Source organism: Colias eurytheme, chromosome 21 (assembly GCF_061535395.1).
Source record: "Colias eurytheme isolate Ceu_HAF_F1 chromosome 21, ilColEury1 Martin Lab GWU primary, whole genome shotgun sequence".
Taxonomy (NCBI): Eukaryota; Metazoa; Arthropoda; class Insecta; order Lepidoptera; family Pieridae; genus Colias; species Colias eurytheme.
This window is the reverse complement of record NC_143000.1, coordinates 6,357,172-6,363,701: the sequence shown is the minus strand read 5'-3', so window position 1 is coordinate 6,363,701 and position 6,530 is coordinate 6,357,172. Positions and strand designations below refer to the sequence as shown.

Genomic DNA, 6,530 nt, shown 5'->3' with positions numbered 1-6,530 from the left:
GTAAAAAATGTTTTTACTAGAAGATTATGTTGTTACACGATCGTTTGATTCTTATCACATCTGTGGTCACGAACTTGTTGATAATATTGTTAGATAAAGGATGTGTTGTTGAATCTATTGTAGGTACTTATAGTTCATTAATTTGGTGTAGGTATGTGTGTAAAAAATAATAAAACAATGGAGATTCTAAGCAACGGTTAGCACGGTCACAAGTTGGATGGGTGACGAATTTTTATTTTTGCAGCTGCTTTTTACGGAAATGAATCCGACTCGCACCAGAACATTGTTTATGCAAATAATTTTCATCAAAACTGTTTTGTTGAATATCTCTTGTGGGCTGAGCATCTTTAATAAAGCAAAATTTTAAATGTTTTAGACTAGATCTGACAACGCCTATTGAAGTCTACTTAATACAGATACCGTGAGGTTTAAAATAACTCTGCTTTTTGTGAGGAAATATCTATTAATATTTCAGAGTTCAGAAACGTTTAATAAAAAATATTTTAAAGGATTAAGGATGTAGGTATGCCACATTCTTGACTTTATTATAATAGTTAACAGGCTATTAATATACCATATGCTGCAAACATAATCATATTTTACTGGATTACATATTTTACTGTAAAAATAATATTGTCAGAGCACATTAAATAGGAAAAAAATAACAGACGATATAATTATGAGATAATCTATAATTAATGTTTTTTAAGAAAAAAAAACTAAAGAATTTGCACGTCAATATTTGCAATATAGGTTCTTTGTTATTACAGAAGTTTAGTACCTAATTAGTCTTTCTATATATAAACTTCTCGTGTCACAATGTAGGTACCATACTCCTCCGAAACGGCTGGACTCTCATGTAAATTTCTATGCTTATTGGATAGATCTGAGAATTTGCCAACATCTATTTATCATACGTCTCTTATAATCTAAATTTTAAGTGATAAGAGTAAGGCAGAACAACGAGATTTTTATAAATTGATTCAATTAGCAGCTATGCAATTTGCTTACTAGGTAGGTACTTTGATTTCTTCACAATACGATTTTAATTTACTTACTATGTGATTTCGATACGATCTGTTTTAGTATAACTTCTTAAGAACTTATTACCATTTCAATGTACGTTTCAATGTGGCTTTATATTAAGTACACGTGCTCAGTTCAAAACTTATCATATGGCTGTCCTCAAGGGTCAATTTTAAGTCCTTTGCTCTTTTTGATTTACATAAATGACATCGATAAAATTGGACTTACAGGATACTTGTCATTATATGCAGACGACACGTGTCTCTTTTACTTTGATAAATCCTTACATAACATTATATCATTAGCTCAAAAAGATTTAGACTTACTTTCTACATGGCTTAAATTCAATTTACTCACAATAAATATTAAAAAAACTTCATTCATGATATTTGCAGCAAAAAATAAACCTCTTCCAAATTCTACCCCAATTATTACCATAGATAACGAAATCATACAGCATTCGAACTGTGAAAAATACCTTGGACTCTGGCTAGACGATAAACTCACATGGACAGTACATATAAATCATATCAAAAATAAACTTACATCATTACTAAAATCACTCCATCGAGTAACACATTGTATTCCGAAAAAAGAACGTTTAATGATTTATAACTCCTTAGTTAAGACACATCTAGACTACTTAATCGAGATATGGGGATCAGCTTCCAAAACAAATTTAGATACACTACAAAGATCTCAGAACAAAATTATAAAAACGCTTTTTAATTACCCGTACCTAACTCCCACAAAAACACTCTATTCATCAACAAAACTACTTAAACTCTCACAAATCTACGCATATTCCACATGCATCCTTATAAAAAAAATAACAACAAACGCAACAAAATCAAACTTACAGCTACATAAAAAATCAACAAAGTATAACCTGAGAAGCCAAAATAATTTTCAACCTATCTCGACTCGAACTAACTACGGGAAAAAAACCATACTCTTTGAAGGAGCACAAATGTTTAATAAATTGCCAAACAAGTTAAAAAATTGTAAAAGTCTAAATGTATTTAAAAAATTACTTAAAAATCACATTTACTGTAATTTAGAATAGTACAGTAGAATTTATGCTTATTTTGTATAATTATTGCATGATAACTAAAACTAGAGAACTAAGTTAATTTAATTTAAGATAGCATGTAACTCATTTTAAGTGAACAAATTGTTCTTATGAGTAATAAAGTCTTTAAACCTAAATATATCCTAAGTATTTTGACCAGTAGATATAGCATGTAGTAACTTTTGTACTGAATTTCGTGTAGGTATTTGTGTTTATATAACGAAGTGGGTAAATATAGATAGGATGCTTGGATTTAAAACTTTTTTTTGGAAGTTATCAACAATGTTAGAGCAACTTTTCTTATTATTATATGAATACTAGCGGTCCGCCCCGGCTTCGCCCGTGGTACATGTTTACGTTTTCCATACATAAGAACCATCCTCGTACTTCAAGGAATATAATAAAAAAAGAATTATCGAAATCGGTTCAGCCGTTCTCGAGTTATGCGCTTACCAACACATTTTGCGATTCATTTTTATATATAAGATATAATATTCAATTTTGAATACCTACCTAATATAATTATATACGGATTGATATTCGTAGATATCGACCTTAGGATCGACATTCTTTATTCGAATCGCTAGGGACTTGAACATTCTTCCTGAATCTGTGTTCCCGTGGTGTTCCCCGATGAGTACCATATGGGGGTCTTCAAGAGGAGAGTGAACAGGTACAATCTAGGGAAGCACGCTCCATCTTAGGCCACATCTCAGCTTACCATCAGGCGAGATCGTGGCCAAGCGCTCCCCTATCGCAGCATAAAAAAAAGTTTCGTAGTATCGAAAGTATTGAAATTCTTGCGCCTTCGGTAAAATATATATAAATTTCGCATTCACAGTTTGTTAAATATTTAGTCACAGGCAAAGATTTTTTACAGTTTGTTTTTGTGTTGCGTTGTTAGTATACTTTATAATACATTATAATGTGTAAGATTTTTCATTACTGAAATCTCAATTATAAAAATAAATATCAATTCATATACAATTTATTATTTTTTGTGTACCGGTGAAGAACATAAATAATAGGAAATATTGAAAATATAATGATTCTAGCATTTATTACTTTTATAAAATAATATTCAATTAAATAACTTAAAAATTCACACAACAAGCAATTGAGTCATTAATCTCTTAGTTCAGACGACTCCAATGTTCTTTAATGAAGTCCGAACCCCTTTCTGCTATCATGTATACTGGAGCATTCGTATGACTTGACACTATTTCAGGCATTACACTAGCATCTATTACTCTTAGTCCTTCAATCCCATGTACCCGTAATCTATTGTCTACAACAGCAGATGGATCACTTTCAACGCCCATTTTGCAAGTTCCACTTTGATGGTATATGGTAAAAGTAAACATCTGGGCTTGACAAGCAAAGTAAGCGTCACTTCCAAAAGGCCCATGCTTGAGACACTCTTCAATCGGTACATCATATAATTTTGCTCCAAGCTTTTGCATGGCTGGCTGTTTGGAAATTTCTACAGCAACTTTTATTCCTTCAACTATTTTTTGTAAATCTTCTGGATATTCAAAATAATTTGGTATCAAGATTGGGTGGTCTTTTGGATTTGAACTTTGAAGCATTACTCTACCTTTCGATTTTGGTCGCATTAACATTGGGAATATCATGAAGGCATGTTTTCCTAACGGACTATACGTGTCTGAGAATATTTTCTTATCAAAATTAAAGTTTTTCGCTAGTAAAGGATCGGAATTCAGTCCACCACCAATGAAAAGTAACTCTAAATCAGGCCAAGCTGTTACGTTAAATTTATTATTTTTTGTTTTTTTATGAACTTACAGGTCATGAAGATTAAAGCTTCGCAACCCCCTGGTAAAGATAATGGTCCATTGTGTGTTTTCATCCACCTGAACACCAAATCTAAGTGTTTAATTATATAATTTGTAGACAAGATAAAGTGTTGCTGATGCACTACAAACTGTACTCCCCCAGCAGCAATATGGTCCATCAAGTTGTATCCAACTGGTAAGTCTCTCACTACAGGTATGTTCAGTGACTCCAAGTGATCTTTTGGTCCTATTCCTGACAGCATCAAAAGTTGTGGTGAATTAATTGCACCCGCGGAAACAATAACTTCTTTTTTAGCTAAAATTTTCAATAGCTTTCCCCGTTTTTCAACTTCTATTCCGATAACCTTCTTATTATTTGAATCGAAAATCAGTTTTGTTACCAAACTATGTTTTGAAAGGTGAATATTATTTCTTTTATTTATAGGATGTAAGTAAGCTCTACTTGAACTGTGTCGGGTTCCATTTTTCATTGACAATTGCAAGAACGAAACTCCAGCTGGATTGGCACCGTTGTAATCAGTATACTTGAATCCTAATTCTTGAGCGCCTTCAACCCAAGCCTTAGAGTTTTCTGTTTGAAATGGGGCATGCTCCACATTTAAGAAGCCTCTATATCCATGGTACTTGGGATCGTCATGAGCTGGGATATTAAACTTTTCAATTTTCTTAAAGTATGGTAAAACCTCATCCCAGCTCCAGCCCTTGTTACCGATTGCTTCCCAATTATCGTAATCTTGCGGCGCACCCCGTGTGTAAATCATATAGTTTAGTACACTGGAACCTCCTACAACTTTACCTCGAGGCCAATGGCATTGATGGTTCGCAAATCCTGTGCAATATTTATCAGAAGGTTTCGTTTTATACTTCCAATTCGCAGGCGTAAATTGGAGATAGTTCGCTAGTATAGGGATGTCCATGAGAAAGTTCTCGCTGACTCCCGCCTCTACTAATAGTACTTTCCAGTCTGATATTTCAGTTAAACGATTAGCGATAACACAGCCCGCTGTACCAGCACCTACTACAATGAAATCGTATTCTGCTAGGAAATTATCTTGGTCCGGCGGTTCGTTGTCGTATTGGTCTATCCCATCTTCAACAAAGTGAATGAACGACAGAAATGGATTCATTACTTGTGATATCATCGCGAGTAAAGCCATTAACAGGACCCCTAGCCCCGATATCAAAATTTGGTATGGTAATAACATCTGTAAAAGGAAAATGGTATTGTTCTTTACTTCAATCAATCATCTTTTTAGATAAAGTATTTTTAATTTATTATCCTTCTGTCTATTTTGGTCACGCTGGTAAGTGTAATGAGGAAAAAAATATGCACAGAAATGTTATACCTAGAATCGAGTACACTGACCTATGAAAGACAACTACATAATGGGGATGAACGTATTTTGATGATTTTTGCTGTGTCGGTTAAAATAATAAATGTTTTAATAAAAAATGTAATACTAGGTTATATTTAAAGTGTCTTACGAAGTAACAGAATTAGGTTAAATATAAATACACTTACTGTGATTAGTTATATCCAAATCATCCACAAAGAAAAATTTATCAGTTTTTGTAAATATCACATCTATTGGTATATACTTGTATATTTATAACTTTATAGTATGTGAGATTATTAATTATTAAATAATAAACGTGGTACGTGTGAGGCGAAATACAGGACAATGTATGCGACTGATCGTAGTATATGTAGTACAAAGCGTCAATCGTGTTTCCACAAAAGCTTATCACATACTCTGAATCATGTTAAAGTTCATTAGGAGATACTTCACTAACTAGATATTACTTCTATGTCCAGTAGAATTACAAAGTTCAAATCGTCAGTAGACAGTAGTCACTATTGGAACATACCTATTACGTTCCTCATATTGAATTTTACTCATAGTAGATTCTTTATTATTTTTACATGCGATGAAATTGAAGAGCAACGCATTATTAACTATAGAAATATCATGTGTGACTAATCAATTTTTTTTTTTTTATGTCAAATCCAGCAAAAGAGCAGGCGACTCACCTTCTGCGAGGTTGTCGCCGCCCATGAGCGTTCGCAGTGTCAGGGACTCTACTACAAGCTTTTTATGAAAATACCATTATTCATTTAATAAAAACTATTTTATCAATTAGCAATGAGCTTCTAATTATTATTTTACTCCTTTCTTAAATAATATTGGCTACAGAGCAAATATTTGTACGAATAGAACAATTAAAAATCGATTTCAGTTTCTAAAATTCTATAACTTTACACAATTTTAGTTACCCAGCCTCAAGTTTATTTTTTCGAAAGTTATTAGTTTTCCAAGGAACAAGAATTTTCATTTCTATTTTTAGAAATGTAACAATATAAGAATATTAAATTCTATAAATGGCATTCGAGTAATTGTTTATTGATGATAAATAAAATATTATAATTATTAACAGGGAAAATACGTATTTACTGCTTGAGGAAATTTTGGTTAGCATGATACCTATAATAAAACATATTAACAAGATGCTCAATTGCATATTGCAAATTATGTACCTACCATGCATGAAAAATATTAGAATTAAAATTAGTGTTACTAAAAAACCTACTAATTAAAGTGAAAATTGTTTACGGA

At 32.3% G+C, this 6,530-nt stretch overlaps 1 protein-coding gene and 1 pseudogene across 3 annotated transcripts in view; one reads left to right on the top strand and one right to left on the bottom strand.

Annotated features, from left to right (window-relative positions):
* Window positions 1-6,530, top strand: part of Flo2 (flotillin-2) — a 220,093-nt gene that overhangs the window by 73,752 nt on the left and 139,811 nt on the right. The gene's annotated exons all lie outside the window — the stretch shown is intronic.
* Window positions 3,216-5,607, bottom strand: LOC149899188 (glucose dehydrogenase [FAD, quinone] pseudogene; annotated as a pseudogene). The gene is made up of 2 exons (XR_016457984.1): window positions 5,438-5,607; window positions 3,216-5,120 (listed from the first exon to the last, which is right to left on the bottom strand). The product of XR_016457984.1 is annotated as a glucose dehydrogenase [FAD, quinone] pseudogene (transcript).